Source organism: Saccopteryx bilineata, chromosome 12 (assembly GCF_036850765.1).
Source record: "Saccopteryx bilineata isolate mSacBil1 chromosome 12, mSacBil1_pri_phased_curated, whole genome shotgun sequence".
Classification (NCBI taxonomy): Eukaryota; Metazoa; Chordata; class Mammalia; order Chiroptera; family Emballonuridae; genus Saccopteryx; species Saccopteryx bilineata.
The window spans coordinates 7,340,746-7,359,308 of NC_089501.1; the positions used below are offsets into that span (position 1 = coordinate 7,340,746).

An 18,563-nucleotide genomic window follows, 5' to 3' on the forward strand; every position below is an offset into this window, starting at 1 on the left:
GTCGCTGGCTCAAGCAAGGGGTTAATCGGTCTGCTGAAGGCCCGCGGTCAAGGCACATATGAGAAAGCAATCAATGAACAACTGAGGTGTCACAACGAAAAACTGATGATTGATGCTTCTCATCTCTCTCCGCTCCTGTCTGTCCCTATCTATCCCTCTCTCTGACTTTCTCTCTGTTTCTGTTAAAAACAAAAACAAAACCCTGTTACAACCTACTCGTTTCAAAGATGAAGAATGCAGGAAAGTTGAAGAATGCAGGAAAGTTGAAGAATGCAGGACAGCAGCTATAGAAACAGAAATGAGATGAAATCTTCTAATTCCAAGTTCAACAATCTGTTAACAAAGTGGTAACAGAAAATAAGAGACACTTGTGACAGTCATTTTAAAGGAGGAATGGCAGAACCAAATGAATAAATAATGAAGATTAAGAAGACTCAATCAGGGTAAGTCTGAGGTTCTAAACTTGGCTCATGGAAAGGATTATACCATTGAGAATAAGAGTTGGGTCAGATCTCAGAAGGTTCTCCAACTCACAGATTATTCCTTTAGATAGAAAGAAACGCCAATCCAAAATGAAAATATCTGAGAAGTTCATAAAGGAGATGTCCTAAAGAGGTTTATTAAGGGCCTATCATAAAAGTTTCAGAATGAAAGGCCTTGAGCCTACATGTGGTATTGGATTAGAGGAAGTAGCACATAGATAACATTTTTGGTGCCTAAGAAAAAACTTGAGGCAAGAAGAAAAGGAAAAAGAGATGGAAGAAATGATGAAAGGATATTTTCTGAGCAACTCTCTCTAACATCGTTTAAGAAGACAACCAATTCATCTGGAATGCTGAGCTCACCATTTCAAAACCCCAGGCTTGTCCAGTTGAGGCACATCCGAGAAGCAAGTACTACAAGTTGATGATTCCCACTCTTCCCTGCCTTTCTCTCTCTCTCTCCTTTCTAAAATCAATAAATAAAATCTTTTATAAAAAAAGAGTACATTAAGAAGACAAACAATTCTATGAATTCTTCCTTCAGTTTTTCTTTTCAAAACTTTAAGAGTAGAATTCAAATTGAAATGATCAAAATAATGTATGCAAGATGGTACAGTATTACCAGTTTTTACAATTATGTTTTACCAATAAGATATTCTTCACACAACATGACACCTGAGTCTTGCCAACAATTTTTTTCTTCAAGAAGAATGCTGGCATAAATCAATGTTATATCCCTTCTCTTTAATGTGATGATTTGGCTTAGCTGATTAAGAGACTTCCACATCACAGAGGGAAATAAGAAAAAAATGGAGTTAAAATTTGGAAAAACAAAAATCAAAAAAGATCATTTAGTTTTATACTGTTATTATTATTCAATATAATGAACTCAATATTCAGACAGCCTAGCAGTAATGATTCCTTATTTGGGAACTCTTTTCTTTATTATGTAATACCATAATATTTAAAATATTTTTATCATGAAATTTTCCAAAGATGAACAAAAAACAAATCACAGTAATACTTTATGATACGGCTTCAACAATTATCAATACATGGCCAGTCTTATTGCAATTACCTCCCCTTTTCTTGATTATTTTGAAATAAAACCAAGACATTATCTTTTCGTTCATACACAGTTCAATGGCATAACATTTTTAATTACCAGATTTTTTTGTTTAAATAACAATCCTTTGAAATCATTCTGAAATATTAAAAATTTTGTAACAGGGTACTGTTATTTTTTATTTCCCCTATTAATGAATGTCAAATATTGCTAGCATCTTCTTTATGGTTTAATCTATCAAATATTGCATCTGCTCATTCTCTAAACATTGCCAAAATACAATAATGGTCTCCCAAGTTCAGAGTTCTCTTGTGACAAGTTTACCTCTTTCCTTCATTCTTTAGAAAGACTGTCTTTATTTACTCACTTAAAAACAGAGTTATTAATTAATATATCTCTTGCTCTAAAAAAAAGCATTCATTTTATACTATTTCTTTCATTCAGAATTCCATGACAAATATTTACCGTATTTCCTATGTATTAGAAGCATCCTTTTTCAAAAAATTTGGTGTCTAAAAACAGGGTGCGTCTTCTACAGTGTTGTAGATTCATTTAAGAAGCATAGCATTTCAAATGTCATAAATAGAACTGAGAACAAGGTAATATATGAAGACAGTGATTCGTTATCAGACACAGTGAGGACAAGCTAATAGAGGGGGATTTTGACAGTGATGAGTTGTATGAATTTTATGATGAATAAAACTTGAGTTTAATAACTTTTAAGTAATACATTTTTTTTTCAAATTCCGGGCCCCAGGCCCTGGCCGGTTGGCTCAGCGGTAGAGCGTCAGCCTGGCGTGCAGGGGACCCGGGTTCGATTACCGGCCAGGGCACATAGGAGAAGCGCCCGTTTGCTTCTCCACCCCCACCCCCTCCTTCCTCTCTGTCTCTCTCTTCCCCTCCCGCAGCCAAGGCTCCATTGGAGCAAAGATGGCCCGGGCGCTGGGGATGGCTCCTTGGCCTGTGCCCCAGGCACTAGAGTGGCTCTGGTCGCAGCAGAGCGACGCCCGGGAGGGGCAGAGCATCGCCCCCTGGTGGGCAGAGCATTGCCCCTGGTGGGCGTGCCAGGTGGATCCTGGTCGGGCGCATGCGGGAGTCTGTCTGACTGTCTCTCCCCGTTTCCAGCTTCAGGAAAAAAAAAATACAAACAAAAAAATTCCGGGCCCCAAAATTAAGGTGCATCTTATACATGGGGAAATACGGAACTATTTTAAAGGCTCTAAAATGACAAAATTTCAGAAAATCTAATTATGTCAATTTCTTACTGCTCCTAGCCTGACCAGGAGGTGATGCAGTGGATAGAGCACCTCGGACTAGGACATGGAGGACCCAGTTTCAAAACCCCAAGGTCACCAGCTTGAGTGTGGGCTCATCTGGTTTGAGCAAGGCTCACCAGTTTGAGTCCAAGGTTGCTGGCTTGAGCAAGGGGTCACTCGGTCTGCTGTAGCACCCCCCCAGGTCAAAGCACATATAAGAAAGAAATCAATAAACAACTAAGGTGATGCAATGAAGAACTGATGCTTCTCATCTCTCTCCCTTTCTGTCTGTCTGTCCCTATCTGTCTCTCTCTCTGTCTCACACACAATTCTTACTGCTCATAAGTGACTTTAATTAGAACAAATATATCTGCACTAATGCTTTAAGATATCAGACATGAAAAGTATTAACTTTAAAACATAAATAATTGGCCCTGGCCAGTTTGCTCAGTGGATAGAGCATTAGCCCAGAGCATGGACATCCCAAATTTGAGTCCTGGTCAGGGGACACAAGAGAAGCAACCATTTGCTTCTCTCCCCTTTCCTCTCTTTTTCCTCCCACAGCCAGTGGCTCAATTGGTTGAGCATCTGCCTCCCATCACTGAGGATAGCTCAGTTAGTCCAAGGTTTTCAGGTGGATACAGGTCGGGTGCATGCGGGAGTCTGTTTCAGTATCTCCTTCTCTCATTTAAAACAAAAAAACAAACAAAAAAAACATAAGTAATTAAGGACTGCATTACACATAAGTAATCATTAGCAAATATGTAGCAAAAACAAGTTTTTATATAAATATCTTCCTCTGAGAATTCACAAATCTCAAGTCAGATTTACCTGCTACAAAAGATAGTAACAAGTAATGGCAGACATTTCTTTCAGAAATATTTTCCTAAGCATGGGCTGTGTGCTGTGCTCCAGTGAAAGTATAAAAAACAAAATAATCCTTTCCCTTCTCAACCCTTACAGAGAGACACACAAACTACGGACACAATCTGATAAGCACCATAACAAATGCATGTGCAAAGTACACTGGAAAAGGAATGGAAAGTTTGGTTCTGGTGGAGGGGCAAGATAGAGAGGGCTATCAGTAAGGTGACCAACTTTTTTACAATGAAAAGGAGGACAAAAATAAATGGAAGAAAACAATATCATAAAGAAAAGATTTTATTCATTGCAACAATAATACACTATAATATAATAAATGTAATAAAAACATTTTAATATTTTATATTGTAATTATGCTTACATGCCTATTAATTTTTAATAATAACTGTAAGAAAAAAGTATTCTAAATAAGTACTTTTCCATTGAATGTTTTTTGTCAACGTATCATCTTGTAACAATATATTGGAAATATCTGAACAAGAAATATCCTTCATATTGAATTTTACGGCAAGTGCAGCAGCTAGAGTATCAACATTCAATCTCAATTTCTCGTCCAAAAATCATTAGCAATTGAAAAACTCTTTCAACTGCTGCATTAGTTCTAGGGCAGCACAATGTAAAATGAACAATAATAAATAAATTTTCACATGGAATATGTTCATTTTTGAAATGGCTGAATATTTACACCCATCTTTTATCAATTTCCATGTGTTCACTTTCCCATTGTATTAGTTTTTAAGAATTTAAATATACATTCAGTCTTCTAATTTCTTCAAAGAGACAACTGTCGTCTATTTTGATATCTGGCATTTCTTTAGATAAAAACTCAAGACAAGATTCAGTATCTGTCCAATATACTTGCGATGAAGTCAAAAACACCATTATTTTCTGTGACGTTTGTTTCAGACCATTCTTTGATATACTGAAAACATGTCTGATAAAAATTCTGCACTTCTGTGATAAACTTTTCTGTTATGCCCGGATTTGATTCTTCTAAGTCTGAAAATTTTATAATTAAAGGAAGAAATTTTTCTTCAAAATGAGATTTATATTGAAGGATAAAGTCATTCAAAATAAGGCTAACTTCCATAGCTGAAATGTGTTCACCTTCAATCTTTTGAATCGTTTTGTGAAAAATAGATGCTTCTGTACAAAATACATTAATATCTTAGATATTTTATTATTGAAAAACTATTCCAGGATTTTAGGATATTTGTCTAAACTTAAAAAATATGAAAGGAGAGGCTCAAATAATTGTAGAACACGTTCTATAGCAGGTGTTAGAGGAAACCATCTAACTTTGGAATATCCTAAAAGTTTTTTGTATTCGACATTTGCTTCTTCACAAAATTGTTTTAAAGTAGCAACGCAAACGGTAAAACGACTAAAATGCAAATAAATTGGCATGGCACATGACACTGTGTTGATTGCATTTGATAAAATATGTGCATTACAATCTATTCCTAGAATTTTCTTTTGGAGTAATTCTTGTCATTTTACATACACATTATTCACCCCTTTGCATCTTCGCCCACCAAAATTTGTATTATCAGCCATTAGTGCAACAACTTTGGATTTCAAATTGTTTTCATTTATTACTCTGTATAGATGATTTGATAAAATTTCAGAAGTTTCGCCCTCAATGGATTCTAAATTTAAAATTTTTACTTGAATGCCCTTGGTAACATTAAAATATCTTATTATTATTGTATACAACTTAATTTCATTATGATTTGATGCATCAGATAAAATCATTACAAATGCTGCAGTTTCCAAGACCTCTGTAAGTATTTTGTCACAGTAATTCTTAAATACTGATTTCAAAACAGCCTCGCATTTTGTCCTGGCACATAAAAATTTTGCATTGTGAAACTTTTCCAATAATTTAGTTGTACAATCCATACTACGAAAACTTTGCGAATTATGGTATGAAATGCAAATGTTCCCACCATTGTAGCCACCTGGTTTTCATCTTCAGAATAATTTGAAGTTTTAAAAAAACTTGCTACTTTACAATTGGAAGCTGATGCATCTAATGATTGCTTATGTTTGTTGGTGGTCAAGTGTTTCACTATCACTGCTCTGCCCCCAACTGCAATACAAAATTCTCTGCTGCAAATACTGCAGAAAACAATGGTATCTTTCTTTGATATGAGGGATGGAAATTCCTTTTTCAATTTATCATTAAAATGGCATTTTCTTTTGATTTTTCCATCCCTTAAATGAAATTAAAAATTAAATATAGAGCTACACGAACAATGCAAGCACATTAGGAACTGAAAACATTACATCATGGTGGGCGAATTTTCCGGAAGCTAAATTAACAAAACTAAGTATCAAACAAACCACTAATTTGGAGTGATATTTGGGTGTATTTATCACTTTCTAATTAAAAAATGTCTGTTTTATGCAACTATTTAATCAAAATGCGTTAATAGATATGGTTTGAGGTTAGATTGCCCCTTAAAAACTCGAATTTCGGGAAAATACTTGTAAATAAAATTATACGTATCTGGGCCCTGGCCAGTTGCTCAGTGGTAGAGCGTCGGCCTGGCATGCAGGAGTACCTGGTTCAATTCCCGGCCAGGGCACACAGGAGAAGCGCCCATCTGCTTCTCCACCCCTCCTCCTCTCCTTCCTCTCTGTCTCTCTCTTCCCCTCCCGCAGCCAAGGCTCCACTGGAGCAAAGTTGGCCTGGGCCCTGAGGATGGCTCCATGGCCTCTGCCTCAGGCGCTATAATGGCTCTGGTTGCAACAGAGCAACGCCCCAGATGGGCAGAGCATTGTCCCCTGGTGGGCGTGCCGGGTGGATCCTGGTTGGGCGCATGCGGGAGTCTGTCTGACTGCCTTACCATTTCCAACTTCAGAAAAATACAAAAAAAAAAAAAATTATACATATCTGGAAATTATTTTCTTTTAATTATTTACTCATTCATTCATTTTTAGAGAGGGGAGAGAGAGAAAGAGACAGAAGAGTGAAGGGAGAGGAGCAGGAAGCATCCACTCCCATATGTGCCTTGACTGGGCAAGCCCAGGGTTTCGAACCAGCGACCTCAGCGTTCCAGGTTGAGGCTTTATCCACTGTACCACCACAGGTCAGGCAGAAATTACTGAACAGATAATGAATTAATAAAATGTGAATTGTGCTTACCTGTCTACAATTGAATATTCACTGAGAAAGAAATAATTGTGAATCTACAATGTTGTATGTGCCGTGTTGTGTTTCAGTAAGAAATACACAAAGCCGTTTCTGCGCTCAGTATATTGCGCACTCTCCCAAGGTCTCCCATGTTGAGCGCATGCGTCTTATAATTGCATCTCACCACACTGTACTGATCCTTGACAAATCATCATGTCAAATACAAATACGTCCCATCACACGCAGTGGATCAACTCTGCACCGATAGAATACAGACATTTACAGATTAGTCTTACAATATCAAAAAGGATGACATGTAGGAGGACGGAACTTCCAAAAGAAAGACTGTCCTCCCTAAAGGAGGACAACTGGTCATGTTACTGTCAGGTAAATAATTTTCAAAGGAAATATCCAAGTGGACCTTGAAAAATGAGTAGCATTTCATAAAGCGAGAAGTCATTGTCTTCTGGACAACAGAAATGTATGGACAAAGTCTAAAGACTAAAATCCACACTAGTTTCAAGAAATTAACAGAATACAAGTATAGGTAGAACACAAAGGATGAAGTAATAAATAAAAAGGGCAAAAACATGTAATTAACATGCTAAAAAGTTGGCATTTTTCTTATAAAAATCAGTGGATATTAGAAGTTTCGCCCTGGCCGGTTGGCTCAGCGGTAGAGCGTCGGCCTAGCGTGCGGAGGACCCGGGTTCGATTCCGGCCAGGGCACAAAGGAGAAGCGCCCATTTGCTTCTCCACCCCTCCGCTGCGCTTTCCTCTCTGTCTCTCTCGTCCCCTCCCGCAGCCAAGGCTCCATTGGAGCAAAGATGGCCCGGGCGCTGGGCATGGCTCTGTGGCCTCTGCCCCAGGCGCTAGAGTGGCTCTGGTCGCAACATGGCGACGCCCAGGAGGGGCAGAGCATCGCCCCCTGGTGGGCAGAGCATCACCCATGGTGGGCGTGCCGGGTGGATCCCGGTCGGGCGCATGCGGGAGTCTGTCTGACTGTCTCTCCCTGTTTCTAGCTTCAGAAAAATGAAAAAAAAAAAAAAAAGAAGTTTCAAGCAAAAGAAACATATGATCAAACAGGTATTCTCAATAAGCATACAGTATGCAAGATAGATTAGAGCATTTAAAGCCAGAAGTAGGGAGATCATTATAAAAGCTCTGGGGAGGATTGATGTGGACCAATATTAGAGTAAATATATATAGTAAGAAATAGAGGGAATGTATTCAAGGGACTTTGAAGAGATAGAAATCTATTGTGGCCAAATATGCAGGCATATTGTAAACATTAAAGAAATTATTGAGCCTGACCAGGCAGTGGCACAGTGGATAGAGCATCAAACTGGGATGCAGAGGACCCAGGTTCGAGACCCTGAGGTCGCCAGCTTGAGCGCAGGCTCATCTGGTTTGAACAAAAAGCTCACCAGCTTAGACCCACGGTCACTGGCTCCAGCAAGGGGTTACTCGGTCTGCTGAAGGCCCACGGTCAAGGCACATATGAGAAAGCAATCAATGAACAACTAAGGTGTTGCAATGCGCAATGAAAAACTAATGATTTATGCTTCTCATCTCTCTCCGTTCCTGTCTGTCCCTGTCTATCCCTCTCTCTGACTCACTCTCTGTCTCTATTAAAAAAAAAAATTATTGATGAATAAATGTGTGTGCACATGTGTGTATGTGATGTGTATGTATATAAGAGAGATCTAAGCAGACAGGGAGAGAAGCAGCTGAAGATGACTGAGATTTCTAGCCAGAATGTTATCTCAGTGAAGGTAGGGCTGTTTACAATACACTACACCTTCTATGTTCTCCACCCTAAAAAGAATACTGACAGTGGAGCCAGTTTGCAGTTTTAGAATAAATATTTTGACCATGTTGATTTTGAGGCTACTGGATATCCAAGAGAAGATGATGAAAACAGAAGTGGAATTTAGGAAAGAAAACATCACTATACAAGTGACTGTTAAAACCAGAGGAGTAAATGTGATTATAAAGAAAAAGAACACAAAAGGAAAGAAAATAGATGAAGATAGTAGGCAGTGCTCTTTTAAGTTATGAAACCCACATAATGTTGAAATTTTACTATATACATGGGTAAAAGGACAGTGCTCACAGGCAGAGGTGAAGTGACTAATAGGCTCCTATGACTCCAAGCCCCACTGGTAGCTAGCCTGTTAGGTAAACAAGTGTTTTTAGGTTTGCTCTCCTGGATTGGGGCAGCACCTTGTGTGTATAGTCTATGGAAGGCTTCAGGGCCTTGCCCTCAGGGCAGCAGATTGCAAATTGTGGATTGCCTGCCTCCATGGGGAGGGGCGGTTGTTTGCTGAGGAAGGGGTTTTTTCCCCCAGCCTGTTTTGCTGGGAAATGCAGAGGGAGGGCTGAGGGGCTTAGGAGCCTTGAGAGTTCAGCCTGGCCTGTTTGGCTGGGGAGTGCTGAGGCTGGTGGGGGTTTGTGAGTCCAGAAGAGTCCTGAGAATGAGTCAGGGCTTTGGAGCCCGAAGGGAAAGAAAAGCGGTCTTCCCTGCCTGTTTGCTCCTCCCCCATTATGAGACTTTAATAAATGGAATAGCTCACTATTTTCTGGCTCCACAGTTCCTTTACCGTCTGCCCGAATCCAATGGGAATCTGCATGGCCACAGCGGCGGCCAGTGGCCTTACATAGCCAAAGAACTAAAGGATTAACAGGACCCAATTGCTCATCTATAGTATCTATGCCACAGGGGTTGGAAAGCTCTTCTCTAGTAAATGCCACCCTCTAACAGAGAAACTCTTAAAAGTCCTTTATAAAAATAGGCAAATCTGGATATGAGACACTCTACAAAAAAACAGTAACAAAAACAAAAAAACAGTAACAAAAACAAAAAAACACTGCCCTGGCTGATAAGAGTAATACTGAGGTAACTGGTTCAAAACCTTGGGCTTGCCCAGAGAAGGTACATATTGTGATAAGGTGCCAAGGAGCTGCGAAATTGTTAACATTAGTATTTTAACATTTTTAATTTATTCATTTTAGAGAGGAGAGGGAGAGACAGAGAGAGAGAAGGGGGGGAGGAGCTAGAAGCATCAACTCCCATATGTGCCTTGACCAGGCAAGCCTAGGGTTTCGAACCGGCGACCTCAGCATTTCCAGGTCGACGCTTTATCCACAGCGCCACCACAGGTCAGGCAACATTAGTATTTTAAAAGGAAGAGTCAGGCCCCCTTACCCCTCCTTTCTGAGGAAGAAAAAAGAAGAATGCAAGAAGAGCTTGCAGGGGCAAAAGTCAGCTAGTCATAGTTTATTTCCTATACTTCTCTGGAAGGACTGAGACACTTGCTAGATAGAGCAAAGATAGAACCTATCTGAAAACCCCTTCCTCTTCTCCTTTCTTAAAAGCCTTTAGGAAACAATGTTTACATACCTTAATTTAAAATTCCTACATTAATCCTGACTCTTCCTCCCATCCTGGAGTCACGAGAGTGAGAGTGATGTATATACCTCTAGACAAAGGGATCACAAGTGCCCCACACCCCCGCCTTGCATAAAAAACCTGTATTCTGTGACATTTTATATGCTTTCTCAGAATCATCATTTTGAAATTCTTTGTATGTGCAAAACTTGTAAACTAGGCAAGCAGGGACTAGCTTTAGACCTCCTAATAAGGTAACCCCAACTCTCTTAGCAAAAAGTAACTTCATTTAGTTTCTCTCCTTATCCTAAACCAGTGGTTGGCAAACTCATTAGTCAACAGAGCCAAATATCAACAGTACAAGATTGAAATTTCTTTTGAGAGCCAAAGCCTTTAAACTTAAACTATATAGGTAGGTACATTGTTATTAACTTAATTAGGGTACTCCTAAACTGGCCTTTGCTAAAAATGTCCTCAATCTGACTGAGGTATGTTCACTGAGGTCGACCCCTTCCAACTCTGCCATCCACACTCATCTTGTATACTTGTGTCGTCTATCTCCTTTCGTTCATCCTCTCTATATGTACAAACCATCTCAACATACTTTTCTCACTCCTCGACACTACATGTTCTTTCACGCTACAACGCTCCCTAAAATTAATAAACTTTAAAGTTTTAAGTCTCAAACTATAGGTACGTTGAATAATACTTGATATCAGACTTAATAATGATATTATTTATTGATAAAATTAAATTGTAAGTTATCCATAAAATTAAATCATGATAACGACTGACAAACACTAATGTGAACAATGGCCTTGCATCTCCTTGGAAAGTTTGGGTAAGTCAGGTTTGTATGTTGTTGTTTTTAATTTTAGGCATAATTCCAGGTTCTCATCAATGAGGCGACTTCTCAATTTACTCTTGATAAGGTTCATGCTTGAAAATGATTGTTCGCATGAATATGTAGACCTGAAAGAACAGAAAACGCTAGTTTTTTCAGCTGATTATACGGGTCAGGAATACTATTTCAGGTGTTAAAAATCAACATATCTTCCTTCTCCAGGTCTTTCAAAGCAGACCACTTGTGCTGTGAACTAAGTTCACATTTGTTTTTCTCCAATATTTTATATCAGCCCAAAGATGTTCAAATTTCGAGCTCTACAATTCCTTGTTTTTTAAATCTAGCAATTATAGGCCTGACCTGTGGTGGCGCAGTGGGTAAAGCGTCAACCTGGAAACGCTGAGGTTGCCGGTTCAAAGCCCTGGGCTTGCCTGGTCAAGGCACATATGGGAGTTGATGCGTCCGGCTCCTCCCCTTTCTCTCTGTCTCTCTATCCTCTCTAAAAATAAATAAATAAATAAATAAAAATTAAATCTAGCAATTGTATTTCAAAGTTGCCAATGTCAATATTAAAGGGAGAAAAATTTAATTCTGTTACAGTAGCATTAAGAGGTTAACAAAGACCACCGTTGCTTTGCTGTTTCTGAATTCCTAAAACCTGTTGAGAAAAGCTTCCCTCATATTTGAAAATGTTTTGAAATAGCAAATGTCAATATCAGAATTATTTTCTTGGCAATGTTTCAACAGGCTTGGAAAGTGAATCAAAGTTTCTCTTTCAAAATCTTGAGCAAAAAGAGATAATTTGTTTTCGAATGAAATAACTTCTAACATCGAAATAATTATGTTTCCTTTCCCCTGTAGTTTAAGATTAAGCTGATTTAGATGAGATTTAACATCTACCATGAAATAAAATTTTTGGATCCACTGATCATTCCTTAGTTCTGGATAGTGAACACCCTTCTCAAGGAGAAAAGCAAAACATTTCAAAACGTTTCCTCTTGATAACCAACGTACCTTGTTATGCAGAAGATCTGCATACTCTCCATTTCAACTAAAAATTCTTTAAATTGGCAATAATTAAGAGCTTTAGCTATAATGGAGTTGATAATCTTAATCACCAATTCCATAACTCTGCAAATTTCTTCTGGAAATGTCTGTGCACAAAGCTCTTCTTGATGAATGATGCAATGATAAGTATCTCCTGATTAATTTCTTCTTTCAAAATAGCAACAAACCCATTTCTTACCGGTCATACTTTTCGCCCTGTATGTTGTAATTAAGACAATTTTATCAAGTGGAATGTTTTTCCATGCACTCAATTACAGCATTTGCTGTATCTTCTCCACGTTTTTTACCTTTGAGTGGCAATAATCCTAAAAGTTCTTCTTTAGGACCTGTCGACGAAATAAATTGTACAAAAAGGGAAACTTGTGCTGTATCATTTATGCCACAAGACTCATCAACTGCTATTGATAAAGCTGAAACCAATTTAAGATCTTTGACTTGCTGGTTGGTTATATTCAAAGATATTTTGACTATTCTATCTTTCACTGTTTTAGCAGACAATGGTTTTCCTCTCTTAGCAATCTCTTGACTAACCACAAAACTTGCAATATTAACATTGTTGGAAGATTGCATCCAGTAATTAAATACAGAACTTGATTTTTCTTGACTCTTTTGAAGTTCCTCAACTGCTTTCTTCCATGAATCACCGACAGGATATTTAGTACTAAATGACACGTTTAGTTGCAAAGTGTCTCTCCAAATTTGATTTCTTGTTATGCGCCAATTTTTCCTGACAAATAAGACAGGTCAGAAGGCCATTTAAGTTTTGAATAAACGCGAAAGTCTCAGTCCATTCAACTTTAAATTCACGGTTTTTGTCTTCTGTTTTTCTTTGCTTCTTCTTTGTAGCCATGTCAGACAGGGCACCTAAAAAAATGTTTCATTTTATAATAATAAAGCCACTAACACAAAATAATCACAATTCTTAAACTCATGACAAAAATACCTATAGGATTTGCAGCTGGTTGGAAAAATACAGGTAATTTTATGCTTCGAGTAGGTACTTTTGTCACTTGCATGCGATTTGCGGACGTGACTAGCACTAACCACTGCACATGAGACTGCTGACTGGCTCACTCAACTCGTGCATGAATGGCACGCACGCCTCCCCCACGCTGTGTCTCCCACGGCCCACCTGCACCACGTCTCCCATTGCCCTACCGACTGACACCCCCGCGTGTACCTGCACGCCCGCACATGGTATTTTGTGGAAGAATCACCAAGGGGCCAAAGAGCCGCAGTTTGCCGACCACTGTCCTAAACTAAACATTTCTCACTATTGTGGCTACTAGGATAAAGTTGTAAATCCTAGAATGTTTGAGAATGTCTTTGCCAGGTGTGTAAAACATTTATCAGTACTGTGTTATCTTATTATCTTAGTGTGTAGAAATGTTTTTCCTTCTGATAGATCCTATAGAATAGATAAATGTTGTAACAAGACAGTAAAATTCAATGAGCTTGTTAGTAAGATTAATGATTTTTGTACCATGCTCCTCCTTTTTTTCCCCCAACCAGTATGTGATTTTGTCTATAAGAGCAGCCTCAGAACTGTGTTTATGGCTGCACAATTTGGGTTTGATAATGCCCCGTTCATGTCACCAGCAATAAAGCTTCTATTAAAATTTCTTCTGTAACCTACCTTGGTGTCTCTGTGGAACTCACTGATTACAATACATTAAATAATATAATAAACAATTAATGAACAACTAAAGTGAAGCAATTATGAGTTGATACTTTTAGTTCCTTCTCACTCCCCATCTCTGTAAAATTAATAAATAAAATCTCTAACAAATAAATAATAAAAAGAAAAATTTGAAAACACAAATATAACAAATTTTTCACACAGACTAGCAGTAGTAGAGACTATGCTAGTAGTAGTGGGAGAAACCTTGCAATCTAAGAAAAATAATAACCAATTAAAGAAAAAAGACAAAGAAAAAAAAAGCTAAAAAAGGTAGAATGGCGTGATAGTCTCAAGACAATACTATGCATTGCTTACCCAGGAGCGTAGTCACCTACACATTTCCCTTGAACTCAGTTGCAAGTGTCCCTGCTCACAAGATCTGCAATTGTTTCATCTCACAGGTCCCTTGGAGGAATTGCCTTTGGGTAGATACCACTTGATACAAGAGAAACACCAGGAGGCAGCCAGCACCATGCCCAAGAATAAAGGGAAGAGAAGTAAAAACAGGTACAGAGAAAAGAATAACAATGAATCTGAAAGAGAGAATTGGTTTTTAAAGAGGATGGTCGCAGGGGTCTCCAAACTTTTTACACAGGGGGAAGGTTCACTGTCCCTCAGACCATTGGAGGGCTGCCAAATACAGTGGTCCTCTCACTGACCACCAATGAAAGAGGTGCCCCTTCCAGAAGTGCAGTGGGGGCTGGATAAATGGCCTCAGGGGGCTGCATTGCAGCCCGTGGGCCGTAGTTTGGGGACGCCTGGGAGTATGCTCAGTTAATCAAAATGTTGGGAAATGGACAATTAGAAGCAATGTACTTTGATGGTGATGTAAAGAAGTTATATCATATGAGAGGAAAATTGAGAAAAATGTTCTCTCAGACATTACATTGGTCGGTCTTCGGGACTATCAGGATAACAAAGGTGATATAATTTTAAAGTACAATACAAATGAAGCCAGAAGTCTGAAGGGATATAGTGAGCTTTCAGAACATGCTAAAACCAATGAAACAGATACTTTTGGTCCTCAAGATGATGAATTCCAGTTTGATGATATCATAAACAATGATGAAAACACTGATGATATGAAAATTGAGCTCAAAATTTTTCAGTGTTCTAAAGTTTGGATTTTGGCCATCACTTAAGAAGACTAAAACTTCAGCATGAATCAGTTTGTTAGGGCAGACTGATTTATTTTATTATTGTTTATTTATTTTAGAGAGAAAGAGAAAAAGAGAAATATTGATTTGTTTTTCCACCCACTCATGTACCCACTAGGCGACTCCTGTATTGCCCTGACCAGGGATTGGACCTGCAACTTTGGCACATCAGGACGATGCTCCAAACAAATGAACTTCCCAGCCAGAGCCCATTTTCATTGTTTTAAAGTATTATATCTCTTAAAATATATATACTTCACTCTTTTGATGTAATGGAACTAAGGAGTAAAAGACGAAAATATCTGCTGTTAAAATAAAAGAAGAGAGAATGAATAAAGGAAATGCTTTCCAGTTAATAAATATTTGAGTGAATTGTTTTGCCATCACATTTAGTGATAAGTCCCAATTCTAACTAGTTTGTTTGTTTTTTGTTTGTTTTCAGAGTATTTCTGTATGTTCCAGTTACCTAGATGTTCGCTTTGATTTTTAATAAAATTTAAAGAAGGCAGAAACCTACATTTGAAGTCAAGAAGAGGGGCTATTTTCATATTTAGGAACTTGTATTTTTATACTATATTTGATAACATTCTTTCCATCATTTTATGTTGTCACCATCATAAAGGATTTTCAAAGTGCAGATTTTAGAAAATGGATTTGAGTAGCAATTTTGAATTTATGAGTTGTTGCAAAAATTCAATGCTAGGTAATACCCAATTAACTCATCATTGGAAGCACTGATACTAGTTGATTTTTTTTACTTAATGTGCAGGAAATTTCTTACACAAAGCAACTTGTAAGAGCAAAGTATGAAAAAGTTTTTGCTATACAAAATAGGTTGTGTTAGCCTGACCAGGCAGTGGCGCAGTGGACAGAGCATCAGACTGGGACAGAGAGGACCTAGGTTCGAAACCCCAGGTTGCCGGCTTGAGTGCGGCCTCACCAGCTTGAGTGTGGTATCGCTGGCTTAAACGTGGGATCATACACATGACACCATGGTCGCTGGCTTGAGTTCAAAAGTTGCTGGCTTGAGCCCAAGGTCACTGGCTTGAACAAGAGGTCACTCACTCTGCCATAGCCTCCTGGCCAAGGCACATATGGTAAAGCAATCAATGAACAACTAAAAAGCTGCAACAAAGAATTGATGCTTCTCATATCTTTCCTTTCCTCTCTGTCTCTACCTGTCCCTCTCTTTGTCTCTCTGTCTCTGTCACACAAAAAATAGATTGTGTTAAACTATGTGATTTTATTGTCAAAATTCATATGCATTTGTAACCTAAAGTTTTTGACTTTATGAATAATTAAAATACAATGTACACATAAAAAACTAATTTCCTAACAAACTAGTGTAATGAAAAGGAAGGAATCACAGCTAAAAAATGTAATGTCACACTGAGTATATTTTGGTTTTAAAAAAATAATATGCATGAAAACCTTGACTAGATTGTGGTTCAAAAACTAGCGATAAATATTTATTTGTAGGACACCTGGGATATTTTGAATATAGACTAGATATTGCCCAGCATTATTTTATCATGGTGAATTTTATCTTTTGATTTTTATTAATTGTCTTAAATGTAAGATAATGGTATTATGGTTGGTTATAAAAGAGAATATCCATATTCTTAGGTACAGGTTCAAGTATTTTGGGATGGTGTGTCATGACACTGGCTATTTAATTTCATATGGTTCAAAGACAACAAGAAACATGTTTTTATATATAAGGTCTACCGGAAAGTTCTGTCAGTTTCTATCACAACAAGTTTCAACACATAAGTACGTTTATTTGGCGCATGTGTGCCTCTCTATTTTTATCACTTAATGTATACATACTGATGTAGCAAATTAACTAAAACAAAGTTGATTCACGTTAGTCTTATGTGTGAAGCAATAGTGTACCCATGGCTACTGATAAAGTTCATTTACGCCACTGTAATTTTTACAAATTTCAACAAGGAAGAAATGCTACAGAAGCATGTCTGTCGCGTCCACCATATTCCCGGACTTAGCACCCTCCGACTATCACTTGTTTTTGTCCTTACAAAATTTTTTGAAGGGCAAAAAATTCAAAAATGAAGAAGAGATCAAACAAGCACTGGTTCAATTTTTCGCATCAAAAGATAAAACATTTTTCAAAAATGAGATATACAAATTGCCCTCACGCTGGCAAGAAATCATTAATAATAATGGCAATTATATTATTTAATAAAGTTTATTGACGGTAAGAAAAATTTGTATTTTGTTTTATTCCAAAAATGGACAGAACTTTCCGGTAGACCTTATATATACAGAGTGAAAGATAAAGCAAATATGGAAAAATGATAACAGTTGAATCTAAGCAGTGGGTATATGAGTATTCATTATTCTAGAGTTTGAACATTCCTGCTTTTACAAAACCATTCTTCATAAAAAGAAAAAACTGAGCAGGAAAGTACCAGGTAGCAGTTAGAGAGTTAAAAGGAAAAAATAAGAAAGGTATATACAGAAGCCAAAAAAGTATTAAAAGAAAGATGGGTAAAAGAAATGTAGAAGCAAAGTAAAACAGAAGAGAATGGAGAAGAGCTTATCACATTTGATAGCTGTTGATGTTTTATAGAAGCACGACTAGTAAAGCAAGCACTTTGTTCAAGACTTTCAGGGACTGTACCTACTCTATTTTGTTATTACAATTACTTATAATTAACATGGCCTTTTTTTTCTTTTTGGTTTTTTAGCAAGAGAGAGAAAGAAAGAGGGACAGACAGGGACAGGAAAGGAGAGAGATGAGAAGTACATCAATTTTTTTTTTTTTAATTTTATTTATTCATTTTTAGAGAGGAGAGAGAGAGACAGAGAGAGAGAAGGGGGGAGGAGCTGGAAGCATCAACTTCCATATGTGCCTTGACCAGGCAAGCCTAGGGTTTCGAACTGGCGACCTCTGCATTTCCAGTGCTTTATCCACTGTGCCACCACAGGTCAGGCAAAAGTACATCAATTCTTTATTGCCACTTGAATCCATGTTAACACAATAAATTAAAAATAATAAAATATTGTTTTAAAATTCTTATTGCAGCACCTAAGTTGTTCATTGATGGCTTTCTCAAACATGTCTTGATGAGGAGTAGGCTACAGCAGACTGAGTCACCTCTTGCTCAAGCCAGCAAACATGGGGTCATGTCTATGACCCCACGCTCAAGCCAGCAACCTCAGGCTTTCAAAGCTGGGTCCTCAGAATCCCAGGCTGATGCTCTATCCACTGAGCCACCCCCTAGTGTGGATGACTCATATTTCTTTCCCCATCCCCAAATGAGGAAGGAAACTATCTTACTCATTTCTGTATATTCCTTTTTTTTTTTTTAGCACGCACATGGGTGGTGGGGACAGAGAGACAGGAAGGGAGAGAGATGAGAAGCATCAATTCTTCACTGGGGCACCTTAGCTGTTCATTGATTGCTTTCTTATATATGCTTTGACAGGGGCTGAGGGGGGGCTCCAACTGAGCCAGGAACCCTTTCCTCAAGCCAGCAACCTTGGGCTCAAGCCAGCAACTTTGAGCATCAAGCCAGCAACCATGGGGTCTTATCTATGATCCCACTCTCAAGCTGGTGAGCTCACACTCAA

At 38.1% G+C, this 18,563-nt stretch overlaps 1 protein-coding gene and 1 pseudogene across 3 annotated transcripts in view; one reads left to right on the forward strand and one right to left on the reverse strand.

The window, feature by feature from the left end:
- The window catches only part of CDK19 (cyclin dependent kinase 19), a 230,587-nt gene that overhangs the window by 126,999 nt on the left and 85,025 nt on the right, over positions 1–18,563 (reverse strand). The gene's annotated exons all lie outside the window — the stretch shown is intronic.
- LOC136316408 (eukaryotic translation initiation factor 1A-like) lies at positions 14,282–14,951 on the forward strand (annotated as a pseudogene).